Below are 20,635 nucleotides of genomic sequence, written 5' to 3' on the forward strand. Positions count from 1 at the left end.
CACCTGGGCTTTAATAATCCCAGGCTCCATCCAGGCTGACTGACTGGAAAGCAGCTCTGCAGAGGAGGACCTTGTGTGTTCAGCCCAGAGAAAAAGAGGCTCAGGTGGATCCTGTCCAAGTGTATAAATACTGCATAGGAGTAAACAAAAAAGAGGGAACCAGACTCTGCTAGTGCCCAGCATTGGGGTAAGAGGCAATGGCCACACATTAAAACACATAAAATTCCATGTGGACACAAACCCATTCTTTTTACTGTGTGAGTGAGTGTGAGTGATCAAACCATGGACCTGGTTGCCAAGAGATGGTCTGAAGACTGAATCCTTTGACATATTCAAAAATAGCTGGATGCAGCCCTAAGCAACCTGCCCTAGCTGACCCTGCTTGAGCAAGGATTGAACCAGATGATCCCCAGAAGTTCCTTCCAACCTCAACTATTCTGTGAATTCTAAAACAGATATTGCTAACATTTTTGCTATCATATTTTCTTATAAAAGCCACATGGAAACAGGACTGAAAAGGATCAATTAAACCTCCAGGTTGTTATCATCTCAATGTCAAAATGTTGTTTTCTTACACCCACCAGTCCTAAGGGAAGACTTCCACTCTCACGGCCCATAATTGAAGGTTGAGTGACTATAAAAACCTTACCGTAAATTATTTTACCCACATGTTCTTATGCCCACATTGTTTTTCAGTCTAACTATATTTTCTCCTCCCACAGGTTTATAGAGGTGCAGGGTTATTTAGCTTTTATGGACTCTTACAAGATGCTGTGCATTCCTGTGATCAATCTCAGAGCCTTTCCTGGCACACGCTCCAGTGTTAATTCATGCTTTACGAACACAGAACAGTAGGATAATACACATTATTCCTCAAAAATTATACTAATGCCTTCCTCTCTGTTCTGTTGTAAACAATTTCCTCACTCTTTGTGCATAACTGCACATAATATATCCTTCATTTAATCTCACCAAACTAAATTGGAGAAATTAATGCAATAGAAGACTCAGGTGCTTACTTGTGCTGTGCTTACAGTCCATTCTACAGATGGGAGGCTCCTTTCTGCATCGTCATCACAATCATAGACCTAGGTCATACTCGCTGCAGCTATTTCATTAACATCTTCCTTCCAGGCATTAGTAAATTTCAGTCTGTTTATTACAGTTGTATTTCCACCCATGCACATTGTCTGAGGCAGCAGACTGCTTTTCTCAGAAAATCTTCAGCAGCCCCTGTAAGATGACCTGAGAAGCAAAATTATGTCAGCCCTGAGAGGATCTAATTCAAGTTAGGCCAGCATATACCAAACCACCAGCCAGTTGGTAAGTTTGGCTTCTTTTAAACAAAGAGGAAACCTGCATTCTAAATCATGCCTATGAAAAAATGTTTTAAACTTGTTCTCTGTGTCTCATTCTCTCTCTCTCTAAAAAAAAAAAATTAAACAAAAAAAAAGAAAGGTGTGGGTTAAACTTTTCAAGAGTAGCAGAATTTTTTCAAGAGTAGCATCACCTTCTACTTTGGAAGGTAGAAGGTGATGGAAAAGAGGAAAATCTAATGTAGAGACCACTTATAACTTATGATGTAAATGAAATATGATCCTATGGCATCTCAAAGCTTGGGTTATATTTGTCCATGAGATATCAGCTCCTGGTCTTCTGTACAAAGTTAGGACAGCATTGCAATACTGCTTTATTTTCCCATACTCCCTAAAATTTTGAAGGGAAGTGAGGTAAGAGTTATAACACAAAGTGTGAGAAATTACCCTTTTATACTGAGCAATCTGCTGTTTGGTGCTCTTTAGTCCTCTTTGCAATTATATTGTTTTCAAGAAGACTTTGTTTCTGTCCTGACATTTATCATGTCACTATAGTCATGAATATGCGAAAGCCTTTTTTCAAATCCCATTTCAACTACCATTCCTCCTATCTTCTATTTCTTGGAGCAAATATATGAAGAATGGTGGAAGGTGATATTTTTTCTTTGAATATAATGAAGTCTACAGAACTAAAATAGGCTGGAAAAAAAAAATTCTCATTTTCTGTCTTTTGTAAGCACAATTCTACCTTCTACGTAGAGTAATTGTGCATGTTCATAGAAAGGAACCAAATGGAAATCCAATATTAGGTAAACTTACTGTAGCTAAAATTACAGAGTAAATATCAGTTCACTGAGAATTTACCCTCAATTCATTAGCAAATGTTATCCTCAGTATCTCGATATATATACACTGCTACATGTTCTTCTAATTCTCAGCACAATGGATTTGCCTCCTTTCTCATTATGATTCTATGATTGTATTCCATCTGAATACAGTAACTCTAAAGAAAGAGATGCTTACCCTTTAGTTGAGGTTATATTTTTAGAGTGTCAGTTATAAAGATATACTAAAGCTGTAGCTCCCTTTTACTGGATAATAAACATAGCCCAACAGCTGAAAAGATATATTTACAATCTTCCCCCAGAATCCTCCCATCCCCTTACTGCTAAGAAAAACAAGTGGGCCACTGCAGCATGTCCCAGAACTATTTTGGTATTGGGGAAAGTGCAAGTTCCAAAGCAGTGTGGAAAAATGCCCTGCCAGCTGCTCCCCTCTCATTCCAATGCAGGCTTAACAGTCTTCCCTGGTCAACTGCTAGATAAAAGCACTTTCAGATAACTTGCTTCTACATCATTAGTGTCACATCCACAGAGATTTTTAGGTGTCTAAAGGCTTAAAGGTTCAAATGAATTGCTGGACACTAATCAAGTATCATACCTCAGCTGACCTAGAGTAATTGGCTGTGTAATTCAACAATAAAAATGCAATGCAACTCCGAGCAGCTCAGCTCCCTTCACTAGGGAACACACTCACTCCCGTTACTTTGTCTGCCACAGACTAAGAGGAGAGAGCACAGAGGCCTACTGCGGCCCAGAAACGTGCTACCTCAGCTGGCTCTGCCCTGAGCAACATTTGTATTTACAAATACAAATCTAAATCTGCTTTTAAAGCTCTGGCACTCGAAAATCATTGATGCTTTAGCTCTCAGCAGTGATGTTAGCCACATGCCAGGCGTTCCAGCCCACTGCACGCCGAGAGCTTGGCTTAGCTGAGCCTTTCCCATCTCAGGCCCGCTGACCGCAAGCCACGGCCTGGGCCTTTGCTGTCCGGAGCACGGCACACTAAGGGAGGAAGCAAGCAGCTACTCAGCCGAGGGGATTCAAACACAGATTCTTACCTTGTTCTTGGAAACATGAGGGCATTGGCATTTTTTAAAAGGGATTTATAATGAAGCTCATGTTTCTAAAGAAAAAGTTTAAAAATGTGAACCTCCAGTGAGTCAAAACCTTTGAGAAGCAAACAAATGTCACATGCACGTGAATTTTTTCTAGATCACATGAGCTCCTGGATTCATATATATGGCATTAATGACAGTAATAAGTGCCATAATGACAATAATCTGATGTGGCAAAGCATGCTGAAACTGATTCAGTCTGGAGAAGAAAAACACAAAGTCGTTGGATGGTCTATATGAACTGCACATAAACACAGTTTCTGAGCTGAGCTGGGCCCAAAAGCCAGACAGATGTGGGCGGCTGCTAATGCTGCAACATTAGTGCTTCCCTGTCAAGAAGGCAGGTGTGAGTTCAAACAAGTAGTTGTAATATGTAGCATCACCTCTTTCATTTTGGCTGTTGTGTTTCTTCAAATTAAAGCTTTTCATTAGTATTAGAATTCCTCTTTCTTCAGGATGAGTTTCAGGCTGCTGGTAAGTTGCAGTCAAAGGTAAAACTGAAGCCGACTTACACCAGAACTCAATAGCTAAAACCAAAGTAGCACTGCAAAGGCTTCAGCTACCACACAATACCAGCATATGGTGCAGATTTGTACAGCTGGTACCAAATCCAACACTTTTGTATTTTCAGTGTTGTTGTCTAGGTTAGCCAGATCAATATGTGAGCATTGCTATCCCACCTGTAACTGCAATGTAGATACAGGGAGTTATCATTAGAGCCCTGAACTCAAATAGACAACAAAATTGGCAATTTGACTTCAGAACTATTTGAGACACTAATTTTTTCTTAGTAGGCTAGGTTTTATTAGAAGCTATGGATCACAACTGGAAGGACATTGCAATACAGTAAGGTGCCATGAAAAAGCTGAGAAGCATCCCAGGAATTACATCTCAGTGCAAACTGTGTCAAACTTCCAAAACATCCTGTAGTCTGCTATTTCAAAATGAAGCTAGATATTCACTATACCACATTTTGATTGCCTAACTTAATGCTCTTATGAACTCAGATTATACTAAAATTTAAGGGGAGGAAGTTAAGCTGTGAGAAACTCCGACTAGTCTGCCAAGACTAATAATTTTCCCTTTATACTTTTTTCAAAAGCAATATAGTACAGTATAGCAACATGAAACTCTACTTTGCAGTATAGGTATATATTAAAGGTCAACTATATTTCACAGGCTTGCAGACCCACTGAGAAACTGTTATGAAAAAAAGACTCTGGTGATCCAAACATCCAGGAAAGAATCAAGATTAACAAAATGCTAAAATTTAAAAATGCCTCAGAATTTCTGGGATTTTTATTCTCTACTAATGCTTTTATAAGCAATAATCAAGAGGCCATGTTGCAGATAGAGAGGGATGAAGCTATGAAATAGCACAGCCACCTGCCTATCACTTAACCCTGAGCACCATTGGAAATGTTACTGCCTCCATATCACCTTTCATATATTCACAGCGGGTATAATACGAATTTGTTTTAAATATATTCAGATTATTCTTGAGGGCTTTGATTTATGACTGCCAGTAAGTAAATTCTATCTTCAGTTTCCAGCTCAGGATTCAATGCTGGGAGCTTCTGCTACAACTTCCATCTGCAGAACCTCTTGTGTGGGCAGCTCCACAAGAAACTCTTCAAGGCAGACTGCAGCTCAGAAGACATTGATGGCTGTGTTTGCATAATGTAGTGACAGTAGATATAAACACTGAGCATGTTTTACATTTCATTTCAGAGGATATGCACTATAGGCATCCAGAAGATGGGACAGAAATTCCATAGAGGAAAATCCAGAATCACTGCTGTTACTTCACCTTTATAACAATGTAGCTATGAAACATGCCACCACACAAATTCTGGATTAAAAAACCTTTTTTTTTTTTTAAGAGAGGGGGACATTTAGATTCAATTGCACACAAACATAAAATGAACCAAGAAAGAAGCAGCTTTCTAAAATACAATTGCAAAATGCATGCTGCTGGTTGCAGAAAGGACTATCTTCTAAAGTTAAAAAGTGAGAAGCAATATGTATCATGCACTAACACATCTGTGGCTGATATAGAATTAAAAAAAAAAAGATAGATGACACACAAAAACTAAGGAGTCTTTTCTGTGGGTTACTGTCAATGGAAAGCTCAACTTGACTGTCACAAAGAAGCTGTCAGCAAACTCATCACTGCTCTTGGCCAGAGGGCTGACTAGCACTGTTCAAACAATGGGTGGGACCAACATGAGAAAGGAAATGGAACCCAAAACGTGCTGTTTGATCCTATCCCATCCGTGGTTCCTCCCAGTAACATTGTTCTGCAGCCTAGCCAGAAGCCATATCCACATATGCAGTGCCTTTAATCCCCCAATTCCTATTGATTTCAATGGGAATCAGGCTCCTAAATGCCTTTGTCAGTCTCAGCTTTACTGGTGTTGCCCTCCAACAGCAGTGAGAAGCTTTTACACTACCCTGTTGCTGCTTCAATACCTTTCAGGGGAAAGGAGGAAAAATACATGCATGTCTTAGGCATGATTCATGTCTGTTTTGCAAGGAGATAACCACACAGCCAGCACAAAAAGATACATCAGGAAGCATATCATTATGTATGGCTTTTAACAGTAAGTGACAGCAGTGGCTGGCTACCACTATATTAGCATACCTCTCTCAGAAACTCTAAGAGCATAGTCTAATATTAAGGAAATTCTTAATCACCTCTCACTTTCACACATCTTTGAAAATTAGATTTAAGACTATGCAATTCTGTTATATTTAACAGCTAATTTACATGTAAAATGTATTTGGGCATAGTTATCCTGGCTGTCAAGCAGTTTCATTGCACCAGTTTATAATATCACAAGGAAATGTGTATTTAAAGGGTGACTCTCTCTAGAGTTATGTTCTGTTAGTGCTCTATCCCCCTTATGAGAGATGATTGAAGAAAAAAAGAAAAATAACATATGGCAGCTATTGCCAAAGCAAACACATCTTGTTCTGAAAACCTGCATGTTCCTCAGTTACTTTAAGAGTAAAAAGAGCTTTTAAAAAATCAATTCCATTTATTGCCTCCTGGGTTTTGATTTTTTGGTGGGTTTTTGTTTGTTTGTTTTTGTTTGGTTTTTGTTGTTGTTGTTGTTGGGGTTTTTTTGGGTTTTTTTGGGGTTTTTTTTTGGTTGGTTGGTTGGTTTCAGTTTTTTTTTTTTTTTTTTTTTATTCTGGCAATGGGACATTGTTGTTGGAATTACAAAGATCTAACATTCATTAAAAAAAAAAAAAAGCAGCTGTGCTGGAAATCATGAATGTCAAAGAAAACTGAGAATGCTAGCACATGCTGAATCTTGTTCTCCAGCATATTAACAGAAATGCATTCCAAAAACAGGTTTTATCCTAAGAAACCCTGATCAGGGTTATAAATTCTTCTTGCTATGGAAGAAGAGATAAATGGGCAAAATTATAGTCATTATTTATATTACTTTTAATGCTTAAAGTCTTAAATGGTTCATGGGCACACCACCACAGACATCACTTATTTTTGCATGCCACGTGTCATCACAGGCTGTCATCAGACAGCTGACTGACAGTTTATCTCCTTTTGCATAAATGAGATATTGCTACTGGTCAGACTATCCTATGCCCAATGGAAAAAAAATATTTCTTTCTGGAACAAGGACTTGAAAAAGTAGGACTTAAAATGTCATCTGGTCCACTGCTCTACTCCAAGGCAGGACTGCTAGGGTTTAAATGGTATTCTGACATTTTTTGGTCCCTATATCTAGAATCGCCTATATCTGATTACGAAAAGATACAAGTGAAATCAAACCTCCCCCATCCCAGAAGAGGCTTCTACAAACTAGTTATGGAAAAAAATATGAAGACTGATAATCTAGGAGTTGCACTTTAATTACATGTTCTGATCTCTGGCAGGCTGTTATAAGCTGAGTGTTGTGCCTTGAAAGTGATGCTTTAAATTTGAAAATTCCTGAACACAGGAATGCCTAGGTCAGTAGTCCTTGCCATTGGCTTACAACAATTTGGTACACTGTTAGCACATCAGAACAGTGACCAACAATTTTCTGAAAAAACAATACAGAGAAATACTAGATTCATTTCCTTCATGCATAAGAAATTTTGTAGCAACATACTGATATCATTAGACATGTAAACTGATATGACTGGCTTGCAGGTGAGCAAGTAGTCCTTTCTAACCAGTGAATAATAAGAATTAATGTTGTTTAATCTATCAGGTGATAGAAGTGTCATCTAAGTAACTGAATGTTTTGTGTTCCTCCTGAAGACAATGTGATTTTAAGCCTGTTTTCATAAGATGCCTTGAATAAACTTATTTCTCATCTGGAGATATTTATATGTCCTAACTGCAATCTTACCAATTACTTCTATGTAAAAAAAGTCTCAGACAGTAAAAACATTAAAGCTAAGCACATTTTCAGAGTTGTTCTTCTGTTTAGTCATCACATTTTGGGAACAAAATGTTGCCTCTTGGTTAATGAGGAAATATCAGAAATACTGTATGCAATGAGATTCCCAAAATGGTAGCTGGCAGCAGCAGCAAAGTGCTGCTGTTATATTCTTATTATTATTATTTTTGCCATTCATATCTGCCTTACCCTTTTTTCATATCTGCCTTTCCCTTTCAGTTCCATTCTTTTTTTTGATGCTCATTCTTGTTGTTTTAGTTTTCAGAAATTCTTTCTATTGTTCCACTTTACTTTCAGATCAGTCCAAAACTCACTGATTATATGTTCTCAAACAACAACCATTTTGTTCTTGAAAAGAGTCGAGGAGCAAAAGCAAAACAAAAAAAAAAAAAAAAACAAAAAAAAAAAAAAAACCAAAAAAAAAAACAAAAAAAAAACAAACAAAAACAAAAAAAAAAACAAACAACAAAACCCCACAAGCTAATTTGCAACTATTTCAGTTTCAGAAAGAGGGCAATTTGAGATGTTTACACTGCTGGAAGAGGGAGACTTATTAAAAGAAAGTTTAAAACTTTTGTATACTATATCAAAACAAAGTAAGAATTACTACCTTTACTTTATCCTTTCAAAATAATTCTCTAGTATTTACAGAGACCAGTCTGGCCTGGATTACTGTTTGAAAATATTCCTTGTTCATAAAATCAGCATCGCAGCTAATATGAGTCTAGTTAAGTGACTCTTGATGAGTCATTCAAGTTACTACTTAAATTATCTAAAGTCATTTTGATGCTCATTTCTGCACAAGATTACCATTAAAGTCATAGAAATAATGCTACTAGATAAGCCAGTGGTCCCGTTGTTTCCAGAAGCACTTGTAAAAAAGAAACTCCTTCAAAGGATGTTACAAGAAGCCTTAATGTGAGAAGTTCTAGAACTGTCTGCCCATGTGGGACTTTTTTTTTAATTACAGGAAATCCATTATTTGTACATCAAATGCCCACACTTGATTTCAGTTGTCCCAAGTTTCTACTTCTATATCCATATAGTAAAACATAGAGATAGATGTGAGAATGCTGAGAACGTAAAATTTAATTTTGCTTGAACTTTTATAAGACATCCACATTTAACTTACTAACTAAAATTTTTTCAGAAATACAGATCTAGATATAATTTGAGTAGTATAGTTTTCAATTATGACAATGAAAAATACAGAAAAATACAGGACTGATTTATTTCTTAGTAGGAAGTGAGGAGGGAAAAAGAATTACCAAATATTGAAGGCTTTTATGTGTGACAAGACACAAAATAAACAGTATTTCTACCTACATCCATTTAATCTCTCTTAGGAGTCTTCTACTCCCTTAAAAAATGCATACTGAAAATACTACTCCACATACTAGCACAAATATAATCAGCATACACTATCAAATAAATATTTTATCCAGCACCAATAAAGAGTAAGTACAGCATTGTTACCAAATTTTAAGAAGTCACCAAGACTATACAATAGGAGATGAGGCCAGAGACTGCACACACAATCAATAATCAGCTTGGCTAAAATTCTTAGTGGGGAGAATTAACATAACCGACTTATACTAAGGTATACAGCTGACCAAAATGAGGCACAGGAAAAAGAGAATAACCATTTGATCACTTCTGCTATTTTCTGTCCAGAATTCAGTCTCCCATGCTCTGCAATATCTTTACAGCATCCACTAAACTTCTTGGAAGATCTCCTAGAGGGCAATGGAGACCATTAACTCTGACCATCCATCCCAGGAAAGGTGTTTTCATAGACAATCCTATACCATCCTGTATGTTTTTCTATAGTGGAATAACTGATACACAATATTATATTTCAAGAGAGTCCCTGAATATGTTTCAAGACTTAGAACCTGTATGAAGGAAAAAAACTTGTACATCTTTTACAAGGTCATTCAAGTTATTCAGTGAAGCTGTTTGAAACTGAAGAGCGATGGAAGCATCAAAATAAGTGAAATGTAAACAAAATGCAAATGAAATACTAGAAATATAAATCAATTAGCAGCTTCCTGGCTTTTGGTTTGGGTCCTTTGTTTTTGTGGTTTTGTTGTTGTTATTACTGCTGTCTGTTGGATTACAGTCAACTACAACAAAAGGTGAAGCAATCTTTGAGCAGACCAGCCCTTCCACATAACAGAACAGTCATAACTGCCCTTCTACTAGCAATGGTTATGGCTCACACAGCTTCCTTGCTGCCAAGATAACCTTATGACTGTAGAAATAGGCAGGCTAAAGGGAAGAAAGGAAGAGCAGAAAGGGAACTGGGAAACACAGCATTCTTTAAAAACAAGCATTCAGCTATGTCTCTCTCTGCCCTTAATAAAAATTCATTGCCCCTTCAGCATACCCAGGAAGAGTCACCCATTCCCTGGCACAACCCTCTATACCTACTCTCACGTTGGCTCCACACATTGCCTTACATGTTTCTGAGCACATTCTCTTCCACTCTCTCACTCAATCACACCCTCTTTTTCCTCTAGTACTCTTCCACTTTTACAGCACAAATATATTACTCACAAAGCTGCAGTTTCAAGTTATGTTAGATGTGGATGTTACTAAGTAAGAATGATGAATGTCAGTGTGTTAAGAAGTTTTTCTTGTGGCTGCAGAAAGAAAATATGAAGTAGAGTGTGCATTAGTTAGCAGCCAATGAAGTAGAGCTGTCCAATGGTTCACATGAGAGGTCAAGCATGAAAGAACGTCTTGTCTGAGCTTCTATTATACCACATTGAACAGGTGCTCCAGAGTTCTTATGATGAAATAACATTATTTAAGTAGCTGGATTCATAAAGCATTACTCAATAGGAAACTATATGAAAGTATAGTTTCTTTATATTATTTTACATTTAATATTGGGTTTAGTATTTAAAGTCTATTCACTAAGAAAGGCAATGAGGTAATACACTGTACATCAAGCTGAAGCTCATAATGTGGCAAATGCTTGATAGCTATAGACGTGAAAGATCTCTTAAAATATCTGCCAAGACAGAAAAGTTATGGTTGCATCTGTAGAAGTTTACAATCCTTAACATAAGCACAAATTTTACAGTACCTTTAGAAATTAATGTACTGAAGCAGTTTCTCTGAATGAATCAAAATCATTGTAACAGGAAAAACAGTGAAAGAACCAATCTTACCTTAAAATAAACTAACATTTCTGTATAATGCACACACAGAGTATTTTAAAACCGTTGAGAATGGGTAGAGCCAGCATCAATTTTAAATTTGTATAGTAAAGTACTTGTACTACATGTTCATTCTTTGTTATTTAGACTATTATATAAGAGGCCTGTACATTGAGTTCAGCTGGGGACAAAGTGATTGGCAGACATTACTTCGTAGTTAAAAGGGACTGCTCCAGTGTTACTGAACGAGGAAAGCATGCCACTGGAGTCAACACAAAACAATTCATATGTAATTATTACTAATTTTCCAAGGTCTAGAATGAAATGGTTTTATGATCTCTAATACTAGGGCAACACCACGTCAAACTCACAATACTCTTACCCAGCATAAGACCAGTTCCGTAACTGGATCTATTCAGGTCCCTTTCACATACGTGAAAGGCCCAAAAGACTTTACAGATCTTTGACAAAGTCCATCTGGCAGCAGTCTAGATATAAATACTACATAAAACTGACACAAAGAGGATAACAATTCCCAAGGTAAAAGAAAAGATAAAAGGAAAAATCTTTGAGGTAATCAGAAAAAATCAGAAAAGGAAAGAGATAAAAGCTCACCATTTATATTACGGAATTTTAATTCATGTGTTCAGTTTTTATTTATTTTAGTGGACTTCGGTGCCACTTACAATGCATCTCTAGAAATTATCTGCACTTTTGGTCCTACTATCAGGGGAAAACCAGTACCCATTTGTAAAAGGTCCAAGTATTCACTTGCAAAATCTGATTTCAGCCACATTTCAAGGCAAGTATCTTGAGTCTAACAGATGATTTCAAAAGACATGTCATCACTTTGAATAGCAACAAATTTGCAGTTGCAAACACAACTGATCCTTTAGCATTTCCATAATCAGGATATGACTTGTGAAGCCTATGCCTTCTAACCAATCTAAACTAGATTTGTCCTCAGTCAAATTCTAAATCCTATTTCAAACTTAATTTAAACCAAATATCTTCATTTCCTTTAAAACTCAAATTGACAAGATCTGTAGTAAAGCACTGTCCTTGCTAGATCATTCTTACAAGCTTCCTGCTAATACTAGCAATCCTTGGGATCTTTGGTTTTTCCCTAGGATTAGTGTTCATTATTCAGGCAGAAGGAAAGAGTGACAAACACTGAACCACATAAATCAGGTCTATAATTGTCATTAGGAGAAAAAAGGTTGTGTGTGACATCTTTTATGCTTCCAGTAATGCATTGCTATAGCCAGAATTTTCTTTCCTATATAAAGATGCCTTATCTAAACTCTTAAAAATAGTAACAGTAAGGTTCAGGAAATAATATAAAAATCATAAGAAAGTTCACCCTTTTCCATCCTGTGAGAAATATTAAAACTGGCTACTAAAGTTAGCATTAAGGTGTACCATAAACCCTTACCCAGAGTTTTAATTTATATACATGTAACTTATGAAGATACACTGTCTTTTAAGAAATGTTACATTTTTTCACCTACACTTTGTCCACAGTGAAAATATTAAGTACTCATTCAGAATAATAATTTTTAATTTAATCAGAAATTTTACTAATTTATTACTACTTTATCCAAGAAAAAGTAATATTAAAATTTATGTTAAATGGAAAATGAAGCTTTATAAAATCAAATTTTAATTCTAAATACTCATAACACTGCTAAAATGTTATAAGCCCTCTACACTCCACTGGATCTGCTGAGAATGAGATTAACTCTTCAGCATCCCTGAAAACTCATATGCACAGTCACATAAGTTAGGGAACCTTGAGATTAAGGTGAAAACAATATTTTAGGAAATTTTATGATAACAACAGAACTACAATGTCATAATGTAAGTCAACTAAGATTACGTGAACAGTTCTGCGTAATATAGTCAGTGAAGTAAACTTACAAAGCTTGCACAAGCATGGTGGAAGGATGGAATTTGTTGAGGTAGTTATTTAATGTAATAGGACAACAAATGAAGCAATTCAGCAAAGGTAGAATATTTTTAAAAAGCAGACTTCTGACAAGGCTATAACCTGAAGAGGCATTGTCTATCAATACTAGCAACAGGCAGACTAGAGAAATCCTAAAATGATAACAAAACTTTTCTCTTCTTCCTGAGAAACACTTATTACCAGAATAGAAAACATTTTTATTCTATGAAGGAATCCAAAACAGCTGGATTTCATCCCAAACCCAGGAAATAGGGAACTTTAATAAAACAATGGACAGATCAACTCTTACTGTAGTTCAGCTTTACAAGCAGTAACAATGGAAAAGGTATTAATTTACAGCATACTTACAGTAAATACCACTGCCATCAATATTTTAACATTTGTTACCTAGACAATAGTAAAATCTGAACATCATTACACTGAAAGACGTGAAGCTGTTAACAAACAGCTCAATGACAAGTTGAATTACAGAATCAAACACCCCCAGTCTTTGATTTGAAATTGTCCACATTTATTGTTTCTCAGGACAAAGTTCAGTAACCATTTACTCAGCTTCTACTGGAAACAAACAGTAGTTATAAAGTAGTAACTAAAGCCTGATATACTAACTTTGGGGAAACTGCAGGAGGGAAACTTGATTTTATTCTGTGTAACCATATTTTTTGTATAAGTGCATTTTTTTTTCTTATATCTTCCTCAAATTTGGGAGATTGAAATTACTATTAAGAAAAACTATATCATTGGTGAATGCTTCTCAAGACCACCTACACACAAATAGTGGACTACTCTCATACTAGTTGTATGAGAGGAAAAATATTTACAAAAAGGAACAAGTTTCAATAGAGAGTTATCAAAATACACAATGTAAATAATTTAAATAAATTTAAATATTTAAATAATTCATGTGGATTGTCCAATAGAGAAAAGCACTCAGAGCACTTGTCAGAGTAACAACTAGAAGTCCTCTGCTTGGTTTTTCCTAATTTGGAGCTTACTGGGTCTCAATGCTCCAACCATCCAACCATTCTGATGATCTTTCTCAAGTCCAGATTCTATCTCACAGGTCCTGGAAAGTTTTCTGGATACAATCTGTCAAGACAAATACAATTCTTCAGTAATTTTTTTTTTCAGGGGGAATTTGAAGCTGGCTAGCTCTAATAACATATTCATGTCTGAATCCATCCCCCATACCAATACCATTTTATTGTGGACATAGACAGAAAACATGTTTCACCTGCTCAGAACTTGAGCAACAGAACCCAAAGCATATGGAAATCACTAGGCTAAAATCCAGAGCCATCATAGTGATTTCCTACTGCTACCAACACGTACATATATATGCAAATCTTCCATTTGCCCACAGACTCTCCTTGCAAGATTTTCTGTGTGCAAAAACAAACCATGCACACATCTGTGCCTTTGACCTCAGCAGAGTCCTCAGGCACAGCTTAAATGCTACCTTCTGCTGGCCTCTTAACACCAGGAGGTTCAACTCTTAAATTGCAAACAGCTCTGCTGCATATATTTAGTAACAGTAGCCAAACCACAGTCTGAAACAAAAGCACTGAAATATAAGTGATAATACCAGGCCCCACTGTAATTTGGCTCCAAAGCCAGTAACGCATTCAGTCATCAAATATTCCCGTAGAAACAGAGCAATGATCAGCTTGCATGTCTGGATGCTTTCAAGTAGCCCATAATCAATCTTAAGAGTCTTGTAATGGGTCATAAAGATGATAATGACTAACTATGATTAAAATTTTGTGTGTTGCCTACTATAAATCTGCCCCACCCGTACTGTTTTATATATCTAACAGTATTTTGGAGTATTTTTCAACCTAAATGATTCTATAAGTTTATCATATACTCTTTTTTAAATGTAGCTTCCAACAAGAAATGTCAAGCCTGACTAAATGTATAAGGGTCAAGAACCAGCATTTTGGAATTAAGTCTTGAGATGGAAACAGTGGATAGGAGCACAAAGGGTTTTTTATTGCCTTCTCTGCCACCAGACCTTTGCAGTAATCACTTTTTCCATTTACCTTTGAAATTCAACCAGATAAAAGAGCAAAATTTAGTAAGTGTTTACTGTTAATGTGGAATTACCTTTAGTAATTATCTAAAGTATTTCTTCAGCTCACAGGTACACAAAATAACTTCCACTGCTACTTAGCACATTCCCTCATAAAACATAGCTTGGTCAAGCCCCCAGTGTTTCTGCCACAAATTACGTTTTTCTACAGTCAAAAAAGATGTGCATGGTCATTCAAACTCTTCTGCTAGATTTATGTAGAGCCATAGCAGAAATAGACAGGGTCAAATAGTCAGTAATAAATAAATAACCTGTTCTATGAGACTTGAGTGCCAAGTCTAGCCAAGAAGACTTTTGTTAGATTAGGAAAGAAGATTGCGTAAATGACATTCTATTCTTCCAGTTTTGATGCACCTGATAATAATACAGCTACCCTTTTATTATTAACCTGGCTTCCAACAAGTAGGTTCTGCCAGAAAGAGCTGCATGGTTTTGATGTAAGGCCACTATAAACTCTTTCCCTCAGCCCATTGCTGGAAAACATACTGCACAGATTTAGCCAAACAGAACATGTGTCCATCTCTTGGCAACTCAGTTCATGGTCCAATTTCCTCTGTACATTAAACTAGGACACTGGAGCAGCTGGTATTTATTACAGGCTTGCTGCTGCTCTGAGAGTGATAACATCTTAACCACAGGTAGACCTCCAAAACTATTTGGGAATTTTCACAGCTTTGAATAAGTGAAGTCCTATCTTTGCAAAAAGCCAAACTCCTCAAAAGCTAAACATATTTTACCCCTTTTTATTCAGGAAACTGAATGAGGATCAACAAAGAACCCCATACTATTACAATCTTCATGGAGCCACACTTCTAATTTTCTTTGCACATAGATCAGGATTTCATAGCAATCACTGGAAGGCATAACTTTATCACTGAACAAGCCTAGTAAGCCATATAGCCTCTCCAAACTACATCCACTTGCACTATAAGTAGTCTACCACCAGAATTAAATCAAAACTTGAATTTAAAAAGTGTTATGGCAATGAATTTATAACTAAGGAGGATAAAATACTAAGGACTCAATTGTGAAATAGACCCTTCATGGGAGGAATATTTATGACTTTAAAACGAAACAACAGGAGATACAATTAACAAAGCTTTATGGCCTTAGGAGCTTAACCCCAAATTTAAAATCTCATAATCTCACAGAAAATCTGAAATACCTAACAATGATCTTAATTACTACTTACTTATTCCACGGAATTTGGACAAATCCTTCAGATTTTAGATTGTCTCTATGATAAAGATAAAAGAATTTTGTATTAGTTTAAAAATATCTTCTTCAGATACTTTGAATGAAGTTGAATATTGTCAATATAACTTTATCACAGAAGCCAAATAATATATGCTAAACAGTTGTGTAAAGTAGTACCTTTTCTATTTTGATAAAAGTTCAATTTTAAGCAAATCCAAACCAACCACAATTCACTTAACACAAAAAAACCACAAAATATAGGCAGTTCTCTAAATATATAAAAAATAATCATGCTCAGATGTCTACATTCAAATGAATATAAGTCCATTTAATAGATTCACCCTTCCAATTAAATGGAGACTATTATTCATCCCCATTCATAAGCATTTGATACTAATCCCTATCTTTACTGGCAGGGTCACTTTTACCAGACATCAAAGCACTGCTAACTATACTTTTTGATAAAAATCAAGATTATAAAGCTGGACTGGCAGACAGTAATAGTGTAATTGCATACAGTTCATACCTCTTTTTCAACAACAATAAATCAAAGGAAAAAGAAATTGTTGGCAGCTGTAGAAGTGGTCTAGATTCACCTGAAAATTAGGGAGCCCTGTGGATGGTGAATGCAACTCCTATTATAGCGAGCATGTATGTGTATTCTATTCAATGTGCAGCTGACAACAGTCAGGTGACAGTCTGGCTCTAAGGGAAAAGATAATGCAGGACTTATTTCATAAAAGCTTCTTTATGTAGCAGCATGATTTAGAAAGATGTGTTACATTTTTCAAAGTTCTTCCTGTTCAGTGTTTACCAGAAGAGAGTGCATGTATGAATTGGCAAGCCTTTTGCATATTTTTTGGCACTTAAAATATTTTAAGACTAATGCTGGCATTTTCATAACAGCTAAATCATTAAAAAGATAATATTTTAAGTCTGCAGGGAAGCTAGCTTGGCACAGTTCTCGCTTGCTTACCTAAAGTAATTTTTTTCCTGCCAAATATATAAAATCTCAGAAGAATCACTACTCCCTCCTATTGTACCTTGGTGGAGTAAATCAACTTAAATAAGAACTAACCCAATGAATACTTATATTTTCTGTAAACCAGATGTTCGTTTATTCAAATATGTTCAAGATTTTTTTTCTATGTTTGGGAAAGCTGCTAACCAGTCTGGCTGTCAGGCTAACCTTTCCAACCTCAACACAGTTACTGCAGCTTCTGCTGAAATTATGACTAGGCTGCAGCTACAGGCAGCCTTTCACCTGGCCACAGAGCAGCTGAATGAGGACCTACTGTTCCAAAAGCCCATGCTATGCAGCACTAGAGGGATGCATTCTTAAGATGCTGATCACTCCTGAACTTCAGGATTTTTGTGCTGATTTAGGTGTTGAATAAAAAAAAAAAAAGTTATAAATGTGGCAGAGCAAATGATTATCTAGAATAATAACTAAAGACACTGGTTTCCCTAATATAAAGTCATTAATTGGTTGTGCTATTTGAAGAGGTGACAAAAAATCTTAGGTATCCATTCCTCTCCAGAGCAAATATTAAGAAGAGGACTAAAAGTACCTCCAAAGCAAATATTTCTTTTTTATTAACCATAATAAACTAAGAGTGGCAAAGAAAGTCACATAAAACTTGCCAGAACGTAGCTATTGAACACTGCAGTTTCTAATCTCAGCAATAAATGTAGGTCAAGGGAACTGGAAAATCTAATTACTCTGTAAATTTTTAAACCTGTTTCTTTCTTCTCGAGGAAAAGAAAATTGTTCCTTTGCATTTAAGCAGACTTCCCTTCAAAGTGCAACTACAGCTAGGTTAGAAATATTTTTTGCCTGAATGTAGAGGTTTTTGAACGTCCTTCTTTGCACCCTGGGTTGTATACTCAGCTCTGGTTCACACTTGTACTCAAGGTATCACCACTTACTTCACAATTATTAGAGCTAAAACACAAAATCCAGAGACACTCATCAGAAAAAAAGCAGACAAAAAACCCCCACCATTGAATAAAACAGATCTTTGGTACCACACTGCAGCAGCTCCTTTCAGCAATATATCCCATTTGATACCCACTATTCATACACTGCATTAAGAAAATACAAAGCAATGCATCGTTACAAAACTATTATGAATATAAGTATCTGATAGCATTGTAAATATCGATTATTCCCTGATTATATGACTTTTTCACATAGTTGATGTTGATTTCAGTGTATACACAGACCATATTACTTAGATTTACAAGAAAAAAGAAACAATTGAAACAAATAGAAAATCTTTGAAGATTCAAGCCTCCTGATGACTCTAAAAACCAAGGATTGTTTAAGGATCACATTTCCAAACAAAAGAAAATAGTAATTTCAGCCACTTAAGATGAATTCCCAGCACAATAAATCTCAGTTTCCCTCTCTCAAAACAAAAATCAAAAACAAACAAACAAAAAGATTAGAAGCTGTAACTACAGCCAGCCACTGACTGGCCCGTCTCACAGAGCTCTGTCTTCCAGCCCTTACCTCTGCAATATGTGACAAGAATCTAGCTGAGTTTCACAACAGATAGATTTGTGTGTTGTGTTCTGATTTGACAGTCAAATGTTTTGTTTGTTTTTGGGGGGTGGGAGGGGTGAGCTGTACAGAAGTGGAAAACCTGGCCTAAGGTCATCTGATCTTTGGACAGTGCTCTCATTAAGTATAAATCCTATTTTTGAACTTCCTCCAATTCCACGAGAGGTGAAGCCTCCCAAACAAATAAAACAAAAAACAACAACAAAAAGTTAATTCAGACAGATCCATGTGGAAAACTAAAAATGGGTTTGTACTGAAAGCTAAACCCTGAAACAGTAGCTCAAGGAACCACCCAAACTAAAATGAGTTCTACCTCAGTCTGTTTTAAAAAGCAAAAAGAATGACAAGATTTTTTTTGCTTTATGCATTTGATGAATGGCATCTACCCAGTTTATAGACATGTAACATGTGTCTTTTAAACTACATGAGAATTCAGCAGACTACACCACACTCCCTGCTCTGTATCATGGACGAATTTATGAATACAAGCATCAAAAGCATTCCGCAGCATTCTCAAAGCCTTCCAGTATTAACCTGGTAACCTTTGAACTACAAATTTTAACAACTAATTAGGTATTGGTCCTTCCCTCATATTAAAAAAAAAAAAAAAAAAAAAAAAACCTCATAAGAATTTATTCTGACTGGAGATCCATTAAATTGCTAAAATCATATGTAGCATAAGACCTGACTGGTAATAAGCAGCAATAAATGAGACCCGGATCTGTACTGAATGAGGAGAAAAGGAAGAACTCTTATCTGACAGTCCATTTGCTAAGCAGCAAAAGTGGCAAATTGGCAGAAGCCTTCTTAAACACATATGTTTATACAAGTAACTAATGTGGAAAAGCAAATTAAATATGGAGTTTCTTAATCTCTGGGTGTTTGACTTTACAGCTTTGGCAAAATAATATAACTCATTACAATAGTGTTTTCCTTCCTTCAGCTTTCATGGTTCTGAAGCGTGGCGTTGCACTCATTCATTGCACTTAGTTCATATTCTGAAGAAGGTACAAATTTCACTAAGGACCAGAGCAACCAGTGATGACAATCCAATCTTTCAATGCATGCCATAAAGAGCATATAAAAAGCCTGACTTGTTACAGATCAACAAAACTGTTGAAAAATAATATTAGGATGAAAAAATAGGTGTTATGGAACAGCAATAAACAAGTAGAATAGAATTTTAAACCACATTGGTCCACCCTAGAAGTGCAAGAGAGCCCGCTGAACAGCAAAAAGGTTCAGATGAAGGAACAAGTATATGGAACAGCTGAGATGGGAAATTTTTACAGTCACACCACTGCAACAAGGACACACTACCTTCTGTCTGCCAGCACGGCTAAGCAATCTTCATGCACAAGCACTGAATGCATTGATGACTGCTTGCAGATGACAGCAATCCGGGGGCATTGAAAGGAGTAGCATTTTCTTGTTTTGCTTTTGGATAGGTTTTTGAGTTGTTTGGGGTATTTTTATGACAACAGCCCAATGATAATAAAAGTATGGAGCTAGTAGACTTCTTCCTAGCCTACTGGCAGCACTGGGGAGGCCTTTTGTCTATCCTGAGCTCGCAAATAACGTAATACAAACGAAACAAGGCCAGCCTGAGCTGCCCGCACCCCAGCATGCATAGAGCATGTTTTCCAAACACAAGTTACTTCCAAAAGGGGCTAACTTACACTGCCAAAGCTACACTCTTGTTACGGCACTCGAGCCATGTGCATACCCCATGGACCGCGCAGGGAAAGCCGCCGGGCTCGGTGCCACGGCGGCTGCCGGCGCAGACCGCAGCCCCTCTGCGCCCCGCAGCCGCGCCGGGCACCGGCCCAGCGGCCCCGGAGCGGCGCCTGCGCCGGCTCCGCGGGACCCGCCCGCTGCCCCGGGCCCGCACCGCGCCCACCCGGCGGTGCCGGGACCGGCGCTTCGCCTCCCGCCCCCCGCGGCCCCGCCCCG

At 36.9% G+C, this 20,635-nt stretch overlaps 1 long non-coding RNA gene across 1 annotated transcript; it reads right to left on the reverse strand.

The window, feature by feature from the left end:
• Positions 1 to 12,805: 12,805 nt before the first annotated feature.
• Positions 12,806 to 20,492, reverse strand: LOC128788335 (uncharacterized). Its single transcript, XR_008431036.1, has 3 exons — positions 20,003 to 20,492; positions 16,112 to 16,156; positions 12,806 to 13,916 (listed from the first exon to the last, which is right to left on the reverse strand). It is a non-coding gene; the product is annotated as an uncharacterized LOC128788335 (long non-coding RNA).
• Between the last annotated feature and the right edge of the window lie 143 nt (positions 20,493 to 20,635).

Source organism: Vidua chalybeata, chromosome 5 (genome assembly GCF_026979565.1).
Source record: "Vidua chalybeata isolate OUT-0048 chromosome 5, bVidCha1 merged haplotype, whole genome shotgun sequence".
NCBI lineage: Eukaryota > Metazoa > Chordata > Aves > Passeriformes > Viduidae > Vidua > Vidua chalybeata.